We start from the raw sequence: 16,707 nt of genomic DNA, 5'->3' as shown, positions 1-16,707 counted from the left end.
GCCAAACCCGGACGACGCTGGGCCAATTGTGCGCCGCCCTATGGGACTACCAATCACGGCCGGTTGTGATACAGCCTGGAATCGAACCAGGGAGTCTGTAGTGACGCCTCAAGCACTGAGATGCAGTGCCTTAGACCACTGCGCCACTCGGGAGCCCTGGGGGTGGCAGCATCATGCTGTGGGGGTGCTTTGCTGCAGGAGGGACTGGTGCGCTTCACAAAATAGATGGCATCATGAGGAAGGAAAATTATGTGGATATATTGAAGCATCATCTCAAGACATCAGTCAGGAAGTTAAAGCTTGGTCGCAAATGGGTCTTCCAAATGGACAATGACCCCAAGCATACTTCCAAAGTTGTGCCAAAATGGCTTAAGGACAACAAAGTCAAGGTATTGGAGTGGCCATCAAAAAGCCCTGACCTCAATACTATAGAACATTTGTGGGCAGAACTGAAAAAGCGTGTGCGAGCAAGGAGGCCTACAAACCTGACTCAGTTACACCAGCTCTGTCAAGAGGAATGGGCCAAAATTCACCCAACTTATTGTGGGAAGCTTGTGGAAGGATACCCGAAACATTTGACCCAAGTTAAACAATTTAAAGGCAATGCTACCAAATACTAATTGAGTGTATATAAACTTCTGACCCACTGGGAATGTGATGAAATAAATAAAAGTTGAAATAAATCATTCTCTCAACAATTATTCTGACATTTCACATTCTTAAAATAAAGTGGTGATCCTAACTGACCTAAGACTGTGCATTTTTACTAGGATTAAATGTCAGGAATTGTGAAAAACTGAGTTTACATGTATTTGGATAAGGTGTATGTAAAGTTCCGACTTCAACTGTATATACATACATACATATATACATACATACATATATATACATACACATATATATATATATATATATATATATATATATATATATATATATATATATATATATATATATATATATATATATATATATATATATATATATATATATATATATATATATACATACATATCCTTAAAAAAATATATTTCCCTTTATTACTTTCCAACCCCAACACCCCTTCCCTAACTGGAGTAAACTTGTCAACAACAATGCTTAGGCCTCTACTTCCAGCGTATACATACTATATACATTTTATGGACACAGTCAATTTTACAATAATTCTATTTTGTTTGTTTTTACTCCTGAACTTCCTCTACCCTCAACCTCTCCTTTGCTTCTATATGCCATATTTTTCTAACTGTGCTCTTTCACAAAAGCTCTCAACCTATAACCTATATACTTATTATGGACAAAGTATGCTTTACATTAGTAGTAGTAGTAGTTATATTGTTGTTATTAGTTGTTGTTAGTTGTTATTAGTTCCATCCTTCAACACCTCCCATCTATCTCTTAACACCATCCATATTGGATTTCTATTTGCCATATATTTTTCAACTGTACTGTGATGTTTTACAAAAGTTCTGAACCCTTCTATTCTCATTGTTTCTACAGATTGTAAATTGAAAATAAACATTTTTGCTAAAAGTATTATGATATTATTGATCGATTGACTATGACTTTTCAGATCACCCAGTAGTGCTATCTGCAGGGTTAGCTCCAGGTAAATATTGCAATCCTTTAGCCATTCCTGGACCTGTGTCCAAAAACAAGCCACAAATGGACAGTACCAAAACAAATGATCTAATGATTCTGTCTTTTTGCAGCAAAATCTGCAGAGCTGGGAAGATTGTATCCCCCATATAAATTACATTCTATTGGTAGCAAGAATTTTGTATAATAATTTAAACTGAAAAATTCTAAGTTTTGAATCAGGCATCGTTTTGCGTATCAGTTCATAAACACTATGCCATGGAATCAGTACGTCAAAAATCTCTTCCCAACTATTTTGCAATCTATATGGGATGCCTGTCAATCCTTTGGTCCTTAAATGAAACTAGTATACTGTTTTATTTATCACAATTTTATTTAACCAATTATGTTCTTTAATGCATGGCCGACAGACAAGTTCCTTACTTTTTCCCCCTTCCACTTTCCTCTTCCATTTTTGCGGTAATGCTGCAATTATTTGGTTGTAATTTAGGGTAGAGCAGACTTTTCCATATGTTTTTGTTAGCTGCATGTGTGACATAACTCCACCAGTCCTACCTATGATATCATTTTCGAAGATTATACCTTTTTAAAACATTTTTTCAAATACTCTTCTCCCTGGTCTCATCAAATAATTAATTGCCCCTCATTAGTATGATCTCACTTTATCTTTCTCAGTCTTTCTCTCTCTCAAATAAATTATATTATTCACTGGAATAAAAAGAATAGAAAGGATGTTATTGACCAGAATAAAAAAAATATGTTTCCCACTTTAGCCTAATGGCAGTAATTTGAGTGTCAGTTGGATTCAATCTGGAAAATCTTTCCTTCAATCAAAACGTTTTTTTTAACTCCCAGTCGAGTTAAATGTAACCATTTAGTGTTAGGTTTTTGATTCAATCCATCTCCCAGAGGTATGAACTTCAACACTGAATATTACAGAACATCCTAACTTGCCTAACAGAATTAATACACAGTGGTAGGCCAACAAATCAACGACAACCCAATGATGAACCACCTGATTCCCTACTTACTCAGAGCTATAAATAGCTTTTGAATGAGTGAGTGGTAGGAGGGAGGGAGGAAGACATGGAGGGATGGAGGGAGTGTTAGCTAGATGATTTGGGGCCATGGGGCGGCACACAATTGGCCCAGCGTCGTCCAGGGTAGGGGAGGGAATGGCCGGCAGGGATGTAGCTCAGTTGGTAGAGCATGGCGTTTGCAACGCCAGGGTTGTGGGTTTGATTCCCACGGGGGGTCAGTATGAAAAATAAAATAAATAATGTATGCACTCAGTAACTGTAACTCACTAAATGTAAATGTAAATGTAAATGATTTAGGTAATGTAATGGTCATGATGATGCTGCTCCTTTCTGTCAGCATAGCGGTGTGTGTGTGTGTGTGTGTGTGTGTGTGTGCATGTGTGTATTAGCTCTCTGCCAACCCCCCCCCCCATTTCCCCCCTATTCAGAACCTCTGATTCTCTGATTCAGCAGTGGATCCATATTTCTAATATTTCTAAACTTAATTAATACACATTGAAAGATTGTAAAAGGCTGTCTGTGGGGAGACCGAGTGCATGTACTGAGGGAAGTCTGGTTTCTCAGTGGTCGTTTATCATACTAGTGCTACTGTGCTGAAAGTTGTTGTGTTGTTTGTTTTGTCTATGTAGATGGATCCACATGCATACATCAGTCTGTATTTAATATTACTAGAGTGCTGGACGTTGTTGTTTTGCCTACGTAGATGTTTCCACACACACGCATACAGGTAACTGCCAAAATAAAGGAAACACCAACATAAAGCGTCTTAATAGGGCGCTGGGCCAGCACGAGCCACCAGAACAGCTTAAATGCGCCTTGGCATAGATTGTACAAGTTTCTGGAACTCTATTGGAGGGATGAGACACCATTATTACACAAGAAAATCCAGAATGTTGTGTTTGAATCAGGCCAGAGACATACTATAATACTGGAAGGGCCCCTGAGGCCCCTCAGGAAGTGTGATACGACTGGAGGCCCTCAATGTCTGCTGCATTATGGGTCTTATTTAAAGCACAGTCGTCAGGTTTACCCCCATCACACTTCCATCCTGGATGGGTTATCGTAGGTAGACAGTTTGACTAAGGAGGCAAGGAGCCATGACACCTCTCTCTCTCTCTCTCTCTCTCTCTCTCTCTCTCTCTCTCTCTCTCTCTATATATATTTGTGAGTGGGTGTCACGTGGAGGTGGCAGTTTAACAGTTTTAACTGCCAGCGTTGTACTGTAGACACAACAGTGGCAGACGGTTGACAAGGACGCAATTAAAGGGAGACAATTAAAGGAAAAGGAGACTGGTTTTGTGACCAGTCTGATTTCTGTCAGCATAGCCGTGGGAAAATATTGGGGAATCGGGTGGATTTTTTTGGGCCGCCCTAGAGACAGCTTATCACGTTCGTCGTGTAAAGGATTGGACCAAGGTGCAGCGTGGTATGCGTACATAGTCGTTTATTATAGAAACACCAAACAAAACAACAAAAGCAACGTAACTTGAAGTTCTAATGGGCTACACATAAACAAGCCAAACCAGAAACAAGATCCCACAACTAAAGGTAGGCAAAATGGCTGCCTAAGTATGATCTCCAATCAGAGACAACGATCGACAGCTGCCTCTGATTGGGAACCACACCCGGCCAACATAGATATTCAAAACATAGAATGTACACCCTGACCAAACCAACAGGCATTAAAGGTCAGGGCGTGACAGTATCATTTAAATTTAAATGATCATTATCATTTGCCCACGCCACAGAGGGCTATATCGGTCCGCTAATACAGCACTAGTAAAACTTTTTTGGTTTCAAAATGATTCCATATGTGTTATTTCATAGTTTTGATGTCTTCACCATTATTCTGCAATGTAGAAATGAGTAAAAATAAAGAAAAACCCTTGAATGAGTAGGTGTGTCCAAACTTAACTGATCGCTAACAGGAGGCTGGACAACCAGATGAAGACCTACATCACCTACAACAAGGGCCGTGATTGGAGGTTACTGCAGGCCCCTGCGACAGACCTGGCTGGCAACGACATCCACTGTGTACTGGTGAGTTATACTGACGTTAACAGGGAAGGCTCATTGCTGTGGTAATCATACATGATCTAAGACTGCCTGAACTCTTTGAGGTGCTTTCCTAGACCCAGATTAAGCCTACTCCAGGACTAAAACGGCATACTCAATAGAGAATCTCGATTGAAAGTTCATTTTAGTAAAGGAATATGTGTTCAGTTCCCTTCAAGTTATGTACATCAATGATAACTGTGTGTTACATCACACACTCAAGGGAGTTTGCTTACTCATCTTAAGGGAAGGGAAATTACTTTACATAATCACATTTAAGCTATGATATGAAGATGAATTGTGTACACACTCCTTATTATTTAAAGTTATTATTAATTGACGTGCCCTATCTTACCTTTTATCCCATGTGAGGTGACTGTAAGGGATGACTATGTAGAGAAATAACTGAGACATTAGCAGTAAGAGTTCATACTGCTTAAAAGCCTAGGGAGGTAATTGTGGAGTCTGGACGGCTGAGTGGGTTATAGGTTGAATACGATTGTGCATTCATGTGACATTCTAATTAAGATTCCTTTTGATTACCCTGTTTAATCCCTTTGCCCTTGGTGTCCTTACAGCAGTGTCATGCTATCAATTGGCAAAGATGAAAGTGGAAATGTTTTGGGGGGGCTCTGTGAACAGATATAATTGTATTTTGTTGTCGGCTCGACACCTCTGTATTAATGACTGATAACGACAATTAAGACAAACTATGGAGGCGCGACATGGTTTTCAGAGGGAGGCTGCGGGAATTGGCTTACTTGTTTTGTTTTGTTAACCAAATATAGTTTGTTGTATAGTTAACTGACTGTGTTAGCATTGCCGTTAGCATTTGGTGTAAATGTAACTCACTGGAAGACTTCAGAATCAAAAGGATTCTATTAGGCAGTATCTTCAGGGTTTCTGAGATGAAAGCCTGATAAAGACAGCATAGCAGCTTTTCTTTTCCTTATCTAAAAGGACCTTCTCTTCAAATAAAAAGCATATTCTTTGTGCACCTTTAAAGATCAACCCTGTAGTGTTCTATGTAACATTGGGGATTTGATTGACCAGTGTATAATGGCTTTGTCAAATATAATGGACTGTCTGACATTTCTCACCCCTCAGCCCTTCTGTTCACTCCATCTCCAACTGCAGACGTCTGAAAACCCCTACCTGTCAGGCAGCATATCAACCAAGGCCTCAGCACCGGGAATCATAGTGGCCACAGGTGAGAGAATACAGAATTACCATTTGATACATAAGATTAGATTAGATTACCTTATTGTCCACTTATGTGGAATTCATTTGGCTGAATAGAAAGTAATCTATTCAATGTAGGTAATGGTACAAAAGGAGAATAGCTGTCTTTAATTTCCAGTTAGTGCTGAAATTCCATTTGATTGTGAATATTATTATGATTATGCAATCCTTAACATTACTGATGGGGATTTGCAAGTCCTGCTATAAACAACTAATCTTCAGTTGTCTAGGAAAATATTGTATCTCAGCAACAACAACAAAAATGGTCTACATCAATGAATCTGCTTTCTTGATCTCTGTCCTCAAATAATCTTTGCTCTGTCACCAAAACAATAGTTTGTTCTCTCCTCCTATCCTCTAATCTCGTACTGGATCTGTGAGATCCCTAAACCACTGTGAGCCTGTATAACTGTACTGAATCTGACCAGAGACATATTATAACACTTCTGATGTTGTCCTTACTCACAGATGTTAGTTTTTGGATGACGCAAAGTCCCCGGTTTATTTAAGTGGGAAAAAGCAGACTGAGGACACATGACACAACAGATTGTTTGTTTGTAAGTGTGTGTTCGGGTATTTCTACACAAACCTTTGTGTTGGCCCAGTGAATCACTCACCCCTGCGCCCTCACACACACACACACATGCACACACACATCAGCTGGTGCAGAGATCAGTTCGTGAACCTGACAAACATGATGCAGCTCAAAACTCATGCCTGACACAGAACAGTGGTTGGGAGATATCACCTCGTATCAACAAAGTGGAGAGATATCCTCAGAGAGGAAAATGTTACATCATTTCTTAAGAAAAACTGAGAAATATCCATCCACATTAAACATGAATGGTTGTTCTTCTCTTCTCTACATCTATTATCTCATTGTAATTCATAGCATCTTCATATTTTCAGCATCGTTTGAATATTTAACTAATGCTTTGTTGTATTTTTACCACAGGGAATATTGGGTCTGAGCTGTCATACAATAACGTTGGAATGTTCATCTCATCTCATGCTGGTAACAACTGGAGACAGGTGAGTTTAGACTGAATCTGGAGGTTAAATCTAAGGTATTCTAATCAAGGAAAACACTGAATATTGTAGTCTGGAGAATAAGTATTTTGGACATGCTGTCTCTGCCTTTTGATCATGAGCTGTTTTGAAACTCTCAGTATTCAGATGTAAACTGCTGTAGTTTCTTACATATATTGTAGGTATGTGGTAAAAACTGTATGTAAATCATATATTAAATTGAATTGTCTGTGTGTTCTCTTTCAGATATTTGAGGAGGAGCACAACGTCTGGTTTTTGGATAAAGGAGGGGCCCTAGTCGCTGTGAAACAACCAACCGTCCCCACCAGACATTTACAGTAGGTTTAAATCTAATTCACTGTTTGTATTTCTGTAAACTGGTTGCTGTAACATGTTAGTACCTCTATTGATGTCAAAAATTGTATGTAACTTTATCTGTTGATTAAAGGCAGTTTTCAAAGTTGGAACAACTTTGCCAATGTTTCTTCACCAGGTCCCCCTTTTAGTACTTTAACACATTGCCCATCCTCTTCTAAATTGGAGCGCCGACATTTTGCCTCAGTGAAGACCAACTGAACTGAAACCACATCTCTCTTCTTCTTATATCACTTTAGAAACAATTTTTGAAATTACTTTTAGCACCAGTCAAGTGTGGAGGACGCCCTTCCTTCCTGGTTGTGTCTCCTAGACGATTTAAGTGCATTAGTGGAGGAAAGGAACACAGTAGAAGCCTTCGTAGCAGACCAGGGTTCAAATTGTATTTGTTTTCTTTCAGAATTTAATTGAGCCTTTTCATTTTCAGGAGTGCCATATGGGCGGGGTTTGCACTTTTGGGCCAATTCCATTGGATCTATTAGGCCAGGCAAGCTCAGTAATGGGCAGCTAAAGTATTTGAAAGATAACAAATACTATTTGAACCCAGGCAAGTGCTGTAGGATCCAATCCTCTCTCTCTCTCTCTCTCTCTCTCTCGCCCTCCCTCCCTCCCCCCAGCTAGTGTAAAAGTAAAAATGTCCTGCCCCTGGTATCCTCCTAATAGATGTGTATCAACACTTTGTCTGTTGTCTGAACTTATAGCCAGATGAAGGCATGTTGGCTGAGGGAGGTTTGGATGGAAGCTGCAACAAGGGGGATGCTTCTTGTATCCTAGTGCAAGACACTGCATTGTTGAGTGTTGTTCCCAACCTTGTCACACACAGTACTCCAGTGTTCTAACATCTGAAGTGATGTTGATGAGCTGTCAGAATCAATAGAGAACAGGCCCGGAGAATTAAAGTTTCCCAATCTCTTTTTTTTATTTTCCTTTTGTCTCTCCCCACCTCTCCTCCCCTATTTTGTAGTCGTTAGAACATGAAACGGTTCTATTCTGGTTTGTTTTGTATGTTGTGTTTTTTCTTGTTCACCACCCCGTTGTAGACTGTAAGTAAACCTAAGACCTATGACGTTGTTGTTTTCCCTTCAAGTTGTTATGCCTCCAAGCATTGATAGTCAGAGAGTTCTGTTTTTCTCTTCTTCTTCTATTCAGCAGAACGTGTTTTAACCGTATTCAATTAGATGCAACCTGAGATTCATTGGCTGACTGTCTATTGAGACTATTTACTCCGCTGATCTTCCATGAACCAAGTTGACTCACTGTAATTGAGTGCATCAGGGTTGGGATTCAGAGTAGGAATGCTGATCTAGGATCAGATCTTCCCGGTCTGTATAATCTCATTCATTATTATCTAAAAGACAAAACTGATCCTAGATCACCACTCCTACTCAGAGTTACACTATATATACAAAAGTATATAGACATTATAATAAAAGCATTATAATAAAAGCACTACATGAATCTATACAGGCTATTGTTGAAAAAGAGGAGAGTCTAAGTTTTGAACAGTGCTTAAGTTGTCTATCAACTGTAAAAATTTAGCGCAACAGAACCAGTTACAACTGAGATATCTGATCATCAATGAATGTGCCATTTGTTAATTAACACAGCAGTCCCATATCATCACGTAGGCCTATATGCACTTGTAACTTTTTTTCATTTGGGAAACTCTAATTTTCAATTTTTTTCCAAGATATTGTTGTTACAAAATAGATTTGTGTTGACTGTGATTGGGCATGGGAATATAAGAGCATCTGCTAGGCTAAATTAACAAACTAGGCATGCATAGCTGATCCTCAAACCAAAGACTGGCCAAACTCGTGTTTCTATTTAATGCTAAGTAAAAAAAAAAAAAAAAAAAAGATTACACAGCCTAAATGCAACATTTATAAGCGCGTTGTTGAAGTACTGTTGTTGATGACTTGTTGAAATGCTGATCGCTCCTGCCAGCCTGTAGCGTGTCACAAATGTTTCACAATTGATTTCTTAAATAGCGGGCTACAGGTTGGAAATAATAATAATATAATAATACATTTCTGTTCCTTCTTAGGCTAACTGGCTTGCTCCTGACTGATTTAGAGTAATTATGTTGTTTAATAGCCTGTTGAAAGGTTGAACGTCAATTGATAGTGACAGAATCACACATGACTTCCCAAGTACATTTTTTGTCTCCTTGGCTATAGAAGGTTTTAGCACAGCCTCTGAATGTCATAGAGATGAACCATAGATATCCCACATGCATCGGAGTCACGTCTTTACCCGGAATTTTACAGCTTGTTTCTGGCATAAAGCATTGCGGACTAACACGTCGTTATAGATGACTTTATATAATCATGTCCATAAATGTTTTCCCAACAACAACAAGATAACAAGGGGGTAGGCCTATGCTTTCAGCCATTTTCTTTAACAAAAGCCACAATACCCTCACATACCCCCTCAATTCGAGCCCTGGGTTTTAACTTAATACACCAAGCTCTTCACTGACACTGAGATATTTAAGGAGTGTATGGTGACAGAAGGAATTGGCTGACAAAGTCTATCGATAGTAGACTATAATTTCATCTGTCAAACAGGTAGGCCTACCTCTTATTTCTTGAATAGGAAGAAATAGGTCAATAACTCTGATAAATAGCTTCAATTATATCAGTAGCAAGCTCACCTCCAGTCCTCCTTTTCATCTTTGCTCTCTCCCTCTCAAACTGAACAGGACATCAGTAGGCCTAGTTTTCCATTTCAAAACTCAGGAAGGAAGTACATTTTCTTAGAAATATAACTTTGCCCTGTGCTTCTCCTTGCATGCTCTTCATGTAGCCTAGTCCTATAACATATAGTTTAGGCTATGGATCATTTTATTGAGACCACACTAGGCACACTTGATATTGCGCACCCAGCAGAGAATCAGGGATGAGGGCATCATTGTGCAGACATCGAGATACTATAATAAGCAACTAATCCTCAAACCCTGAGAAATTTGGCATTTAATCGATTACAAATTACATGACCCTCCCCTGGACTAAATAAAACAATACTAATCCCTCCCCCTGATTGAAATTGAAAAAGCATGACCCTCCCCATTTTGCTCCGGGTAACAATGATTTAACATGGTAGATGCAGTGTACTTATAGTGTTTGGGTAGTTACAATAAGCTCAATAGGTTAACATAAGAATGGTTTGACTTGCTGTTCTATGTTAATTTGACATTTGAAAATGACATACTGTAATCCCGTGTGTGTACTATATGGATTCATATCCTGTATGTGTTTCACAGGGCGAGCCGTGTTTGATGGGCCAGAAACAGATCTATATGAAACGCAGACCAGGAAACTATTGCATGCTGGGAAAAGACTATGCCAAAGTCCTCTCTGCTGAGTCATGTGTCTGTCGGGCCTACGACTTTGAATGGTAATTATAGTATACTAGTATAATAACTCACAATTGCAGTAAAATAGAACACATGAACACATGTCCTAGCACATCTTTTTATCACAAATCTAAATGAGTACAGTGAGGGAAAAAAGTACTTGATCCCCTGCTGATTTTGTACGTTTGCCCACTGACAAAGAAATTATCAGTCTATAATTTTAATGGTAGGTTTATTTGAACAGTGAGAGACAGAATAAGAACAAAAAAATCCAGAAAAACACATGTCAAAAATTTTATAAATTGATTTGCATTTTAATGAGGGAAATAATAATTTGACCCCTCTGCAAAACATGACTTAGTACTTGGTGGCAAAACCCTTGTTGGCAATCAGAGGTCAGACGTTTCTTGTAGTTGGCCACCAGGTTTGCAAACATCTCAGGAGGGATTTTGTCCCACTCCTCTTTGCAGATCTTCTCCAAGTCATTAAGGTTTTGAGGCTGACATTTGGCAACTCGAACCTTCAGCTCCCTCCACAGATTTTCTAAGGGATTAAGGTCTGGAGACTGGCTAGGCTGGCTAATGTGTTTCTTCTTGAGCCACTCCTTTGTTGCCTTGGCCGTGTGTTTTGGGTCATTGTCATGCTGGAATACCCATCCACAACCCATTTTCAATGCCCTGGCTGAGGGAAGGAGGTTCTCACCCAAGATTTGATGGTACATGGCCCCGTCCATCGTCCCTTTGATGCGGTGAAGTTGTCCTGTCCCCTTAGCAGAAAAACACCCCCAAAGCATAATGTTTCCACCTCCATGTTTGACGGTGGGGATGGTGTTCTTGGGGTCATAGGCAGCATTCCTCCTCCTCCAAACATGGCGAGTTGAGTTGATGCCAAAGAGCTCCATTCTGGTCTCATCTGACCACAACACTTTAACCCAGTTCTCCTCTAAATCATTCAGATGTTCATTGGCAAACTTCAGACGGGACTGTATATGTGCTTTCTTGCGCAGGGGGACCTTGCGGGGGGGTGCAGAATTTCAGTCCTTCACGGTGTAGTGTGTTACCAATTGTTTTCTTGGTGACTATGGTCCCAGCTGCCTTGAGATCATTGACAAGATCCTCCCGTGTAGTTCTGGACTGATTCCTCACCGTTCTCATGATCATTGCAACTCCACGAGGTGAGATCTTGCATGGAACCCAGGCCAAGGGACATTGACAGTTTTTTGTGTTTCTTCCATTTGCGAATAATCGCACCAACTGTTGTCACCTTCTCACCAAGCTGCTTGGCTATAGTCTTGTAGCCCATTCCAGCCTTGTGTAGGTCTACAATCCTGTCCCTGACATCCTTGGAGAGCTCTTTGGTCTTGGCTATGGTGGAGAGTTTGGAATCTGATTAATTGATTGCTTCTGTGGACAGGTGTCTTTTATACAGGTAACAAACTGAGATTAGGAGCACTCCCTTTAAGAGTGTGCTCCTAATCTCAGCTCGTTACCTGTATAAAAGACACCTGGGAGCCAGAAATCTTTCTGATTGAGAGGGGGTCAAATACTTATTTCCCTCATTAAAATGCAAATCAATTTATAAAATTTTGGACATTCGTTTTTCTGGATTTTTTGTTGTTATTCTGTCTCTCACTGTTCAAATAAACCTACCATTAAAATTATAAACTGATCATTTCTTTCTCAGTGGGAAAACGTACAAAATCAGCAGGGGATCAAATACTTTTTTCCCTCACTGTAGATCAACAGAAGTTTCATTGTCCATAAAAGAGAGAGACATTTCCTATGATGTTTTGTGTATGTTGTCCCATTTGAGCCAATTTTGGATTCAATACACTATTTCAGGATCCCATTCATTTGGTTCATTTTTGGTGTCAGTGCTCCAATTATCAGATATGTTTGGGGATCATTTTACGCAATTTGGTCCTAACGTCTGTCTCTCTGCTTAGCTCATTTTGCTATGTTTATAATAACGTAGAGAAGATGAGGGGTGTTGATAGGACTGCTAGGTTGTTGTTGTTTTTTATCTTCTAAAGGCAGGGAAGAGAAAGCAATGATACATTTTTATATAAATGCCAGCGGTGTCAGGTCAAACTGTATGAGTTTTAATTTGAATCCATTAGTCTCCTGTGATAGTTGTTTTTAATTATTTGGGACAGAAATGATTATATGATACATTTCACAAACTTCCTGACCACATGGCATGTATCTCTCTCTCTCTCTCTCTCTCTCTCTCTCTCTCTCTCTCTCTCTCTCTCTCTCTCTCTAGCTGGTGATAGAGATAGTGAAGTGCAAAAATATAAAAAACTATCTTTTTGAGAAACTTCAACGTTCACATTTAATTGACGTTGAAGTGTACACAAAAATCAAGGGCTGAAATGTTTCCTGATTGCGTAAGAGGGTGACAATGCACCGGCCTGTTGTTATGTTGTGCTGTGAACAAAAGGTCCAGAAGGTTGATTCTAAAGTGGGACAGTGACTATACTGAAATCAGAGCTTATATATACATAGATATAACACTTGATACATTATATTAATATAGCGTGAGGAGAGATTGGTATTAATATGTAACCAAAACACCATGGGAGTCTGCATGACTATAATGTATTAAACTGGACACCAAATATTTTTTGACTTACTTGAAAGAAATTGAATCAATGCATTACCAAAGCTGTGATTCAGTGGTGCTGTAATGTCCTTAACTGGACACTGTACCCTCATTGGACTCACTTGGTCCCTTAGAACTATTATCCCCTCCAACCATAACACCATAATGTCACTAGACAGTCTGTCAATAAAGGAGGAGGTTCCTAATCACACTGAAGCCAGACCAGGCCATAGGGAGTGCTAGAGGGACCTCAGGCTTTGTTGCGTCCTGTTAGTTCTGTCTAGGTAATTAATTGATACATCAATGACAGCGTCATTATTAGAATGGGCACTTGCCTACTCTGCTTTGCCCGATGTAAATCACTTTGTGATTGGAGGGTAGCTAACATCAGCCGGTGGAAGTCAGCCTGTATTGGCTGTGTTGACATGGAGTCCCCCAGGGCTCAGTCTTCCTACCTCTGCTGATCTGGAGCGTTTGTCAACTGCAGCCCAATCAATATATACAGTGGGGAAAAAAGGTATTTATTCAGCCACCAATTGTGCAAGTTCTCCCACTTAAAAAGATGAGAGAGGCCTGTGATTTTCATCATAGGTACACGTCAACTATGACAGACAAATTGAGAATTTTTTTTCCAGAAAAATACATTGTAGGATTTTTTATGAATTTATTTGCAAATTATGGTGGAAAATAAGTATTTGGTCACCTACAAACAAGCAAGATTTCTGGCTCTCACAGACCTGTAACTTCTTCTTCTGCATCCAAAGAACACCATACCTACTGTGAAGCATGGGGGTGGAAACATCATGCTTTGGGGCTGTTTTTCTGCAAAGGGACCAGGACGACTGATCCGTGTTAAGGAAAGAATGAATGGGGCCATGTATCGTGAGATTTTGAGTGAAAACCTCCTTCCATCAGCAAGGGCATTGAAGATGAAACGTGGCTGGGTCTTTCAGCATGACAATGATCCCAAACACACCGCCCGGGCAACGAAGGAGTGGCTTCGTAAGAAGCATTTCAAGGTCCTGGAGTGGCCTAGCCAGTCTCCAGATCTCAACCCCATAGAAAATCTTTGGAGGGAGTTGAAAGTCCGGGTTGCCCAGCGACAGCCCCAAAACATCACTGCTCTAGAGGAGATCTGCATGGAGGAATGGGCCAAAATACCAGCAACAGTGTGTGAAAACCTTGTGAAGACTTACAGAAAACGTTTGACCTGTGTCATTGCCAACAAAGGGTATATAACAAAGTATTGAGAAACTTTTGTTATTGACCAAATACTTATTTTCCACCATAATTTGCAAATAAATTCATTAAAAATCCTACAATGTGATTTTCAGGAAAAAAAATTCTCATTTTGTCTGTCATAGTTGACGTGTACCTATGATGAAAATTACAGGCCTCTCTCATCTTTTTAAGTGGGAGAACTTGCACAATTGGTGGCTGACTAAATACTTTTTTCCCCCACTGTAATAATGATGCGTTGCAATGCAAAAAATAGCTATTATATGTATTGTGCTGAGGGGATAGGAAAGAGAAGCTGTAACATATTACACAGTAATACTGTATGTCCTTTTGATCCAAATCAAATCAAATTGTATGTATCACATGCTTCGTAAACAGCAGTTGTAGACTAACAGTGAAATGCTTACTTACGGGCCCTTTCCAACAATGCGGAGAGAAAAATATAGAAAAATAATAATAAATACACAATGAGTAACGATAACTTGGCTGTATACGCAGAGTACCAGCACCAAGTTGACGGGCAGGTGTAGGAGATAATTGAGGTAGATATGTACATATACAGTAGGTAGAGGTAAAGTGTTGATAGTGATCACATTCTGTATGTGATTTGTTATAGTGGTTATGGCTATGAACGGCGTAGAGAAGATAACTGTCTACCAGCGTTCTGGTTCAACCCATCTGTTGTATCAAGGAGCTGCAGCCAAGGACAGAACTACCTCAACAGCACAGGGTGAGTTGCACATAGGGACACTATTTTGTAGCGTTTCTATGTTGTCTATTCTAAGTGAAGGCAACCCTTCTGTATATTTCTGCTGAATGAAAGGTCAAATATTTTTCTGTGTTTTAAGAATGTTTTCCATTTCATTTTGTAAAGCATTATGTTGGTTATAATATGTTAAAAAGCCTGAATAGGTATAACACATTCCAAAAGAGAACTACAAAAACACATTAAAGCTTACAGTGGCTACGGTATCGCTCTGTATAGGTTGGCCAATGCTTCATAATCTTCCCATCTTCCCACTGTAATGAAACACTGTCAGGGTGTCACACCCACTGGTACGGCTCCTAGTGTGAATAGTGATATTGGCTATTTAGGCCTGAGTCATTCACCAGACAGTAGATCTATACTGAGTGACATAGTGTACTGCTGAGAGCTACAAAGCACTGTCAGGAGTCCTAGCACACAGATTAGGACGCCTCAGGATGGCTGAGGTCTGAGGAGAATGGTACATCTTTCATTTATTAATTTGCTTCCCTAAGGTTAAAAGTCAAGTGTTGTCTAGGAGTTAGTAAGCATTTTGGAGTTTTGAAAATGTGACCGACAACTACTGTATGTCTTGTGTCACACATTAACTTTCAGTGTTAAACGTAATGTTTTGTTTAGTAGTTACTAAGCATTTTTAAGTTTAGTCAAAGTATAACAAGTCTTGTTCACTAGCTCTGTCATGTGGAATCTTCTTAAGGTACCGAAAAGTGGTGTCCAACAACTGCATCAAGGGAGTCAAGGACATGTACACACCCAGGAAGCAGATGTGTCCCAACAGGGCTCCAAAAGGCCTTTCTCTCTCCACCAGAGAGGGCAAGCTTAGCGCCAACCTGCGCACCAATGTCACCTTCCTGGTGCATCTGGATGAGGTAGAGCTGGGACAAAATGGCCTCCTTTGTGTACATTACTGTTATGAGTTGCATAGATTTTTACCTTAAGCCATTGAATGAAAAATCGATGTGTTTTGTATTGTTATGCATGGTTGTAAAAGTAGTACTAGCATGGGGTGCACAACTCACTCAATATAAACCTATATTACTGAGTGAAAGATTGATGTGTTTCCCATATGTTCAACATGGATGTTTCTCCAGGCATACGCCTGAAATTATTATCCTGTTATGTCATCCCATATACACCAACTGCTGAAAGTTTAATAGTAACTTGCAACATAACATCACCCACACACAGCTACAGGCACTGAGCCCCGAGCCCAGAGACAGAGTAAGAGCTAAAGACCTTGGAGAGAGATGCACCTGGAGACCCTGTTATAGAGTGATAGACGCAGAGTAGCCTCCTTCTAGGGCAGGGCCTTACTCACTCCCCTCACTCCCTAGGCACTTTTAAACCACATCACATTAAATTCAGGTGGAATAAGTGTGGTAGCGCTCTGCTCTGTGCGGTTG

The 16,707-nt window shown here is 39.9% G+C and overlaps 1 pseudogene across 1 annotated transcript in view; it reads left to right on the top strand.

The window, feature by feature from the left end:
• LOC311130327 (VPS10 domain-containing receptor SorCS3-like) overlaps positions 1–16,707 on the top strand; it is a 195,384-nt pseudogene that overhangs the window by 162,895 nt on the left and 15,782 nt on the right. The window contains exons 9-16 of the transcript in view: positions 4,532–4,676; positions 5,799–5,901; positions 6,889–6,965; positions 7,209–7,300; positions 8,039–8,048; positions 10,603–10,736; positions 15,155–15,268; positions 16,002–16,201. The product of the transcript in view is annotated as a VPS10 domain-containing receptor SorCS3-like (transcript). The remainder of the gene's footprint in view (positions 1–4,531; positions 4,677–5,798; positions 5,902–6,888; positions 6,966–7,208; positions 7,301–8,038; positions 8,049–10,602; positions 10,737–15,154; positions 15,269–16,001; positions 16,202–16,707) is intronic.

This window comes from Coregonus lavaretus, assembly GCF_964263955.1.
Source record: "Coregonus lavaretus genome assembly, chromosome: 6".
Taxonomy (NCBI): Eukaryota; Metazoa; Chordata; class Actinopteri; order Salmoniformes; family Salmonidae; genus Coregonus; species Coregonus lavaretus.
Note: the sequence above shows the minus strand (reverse complement) of the source record. Positions and strands in the feature narration are given on the sequence as shown.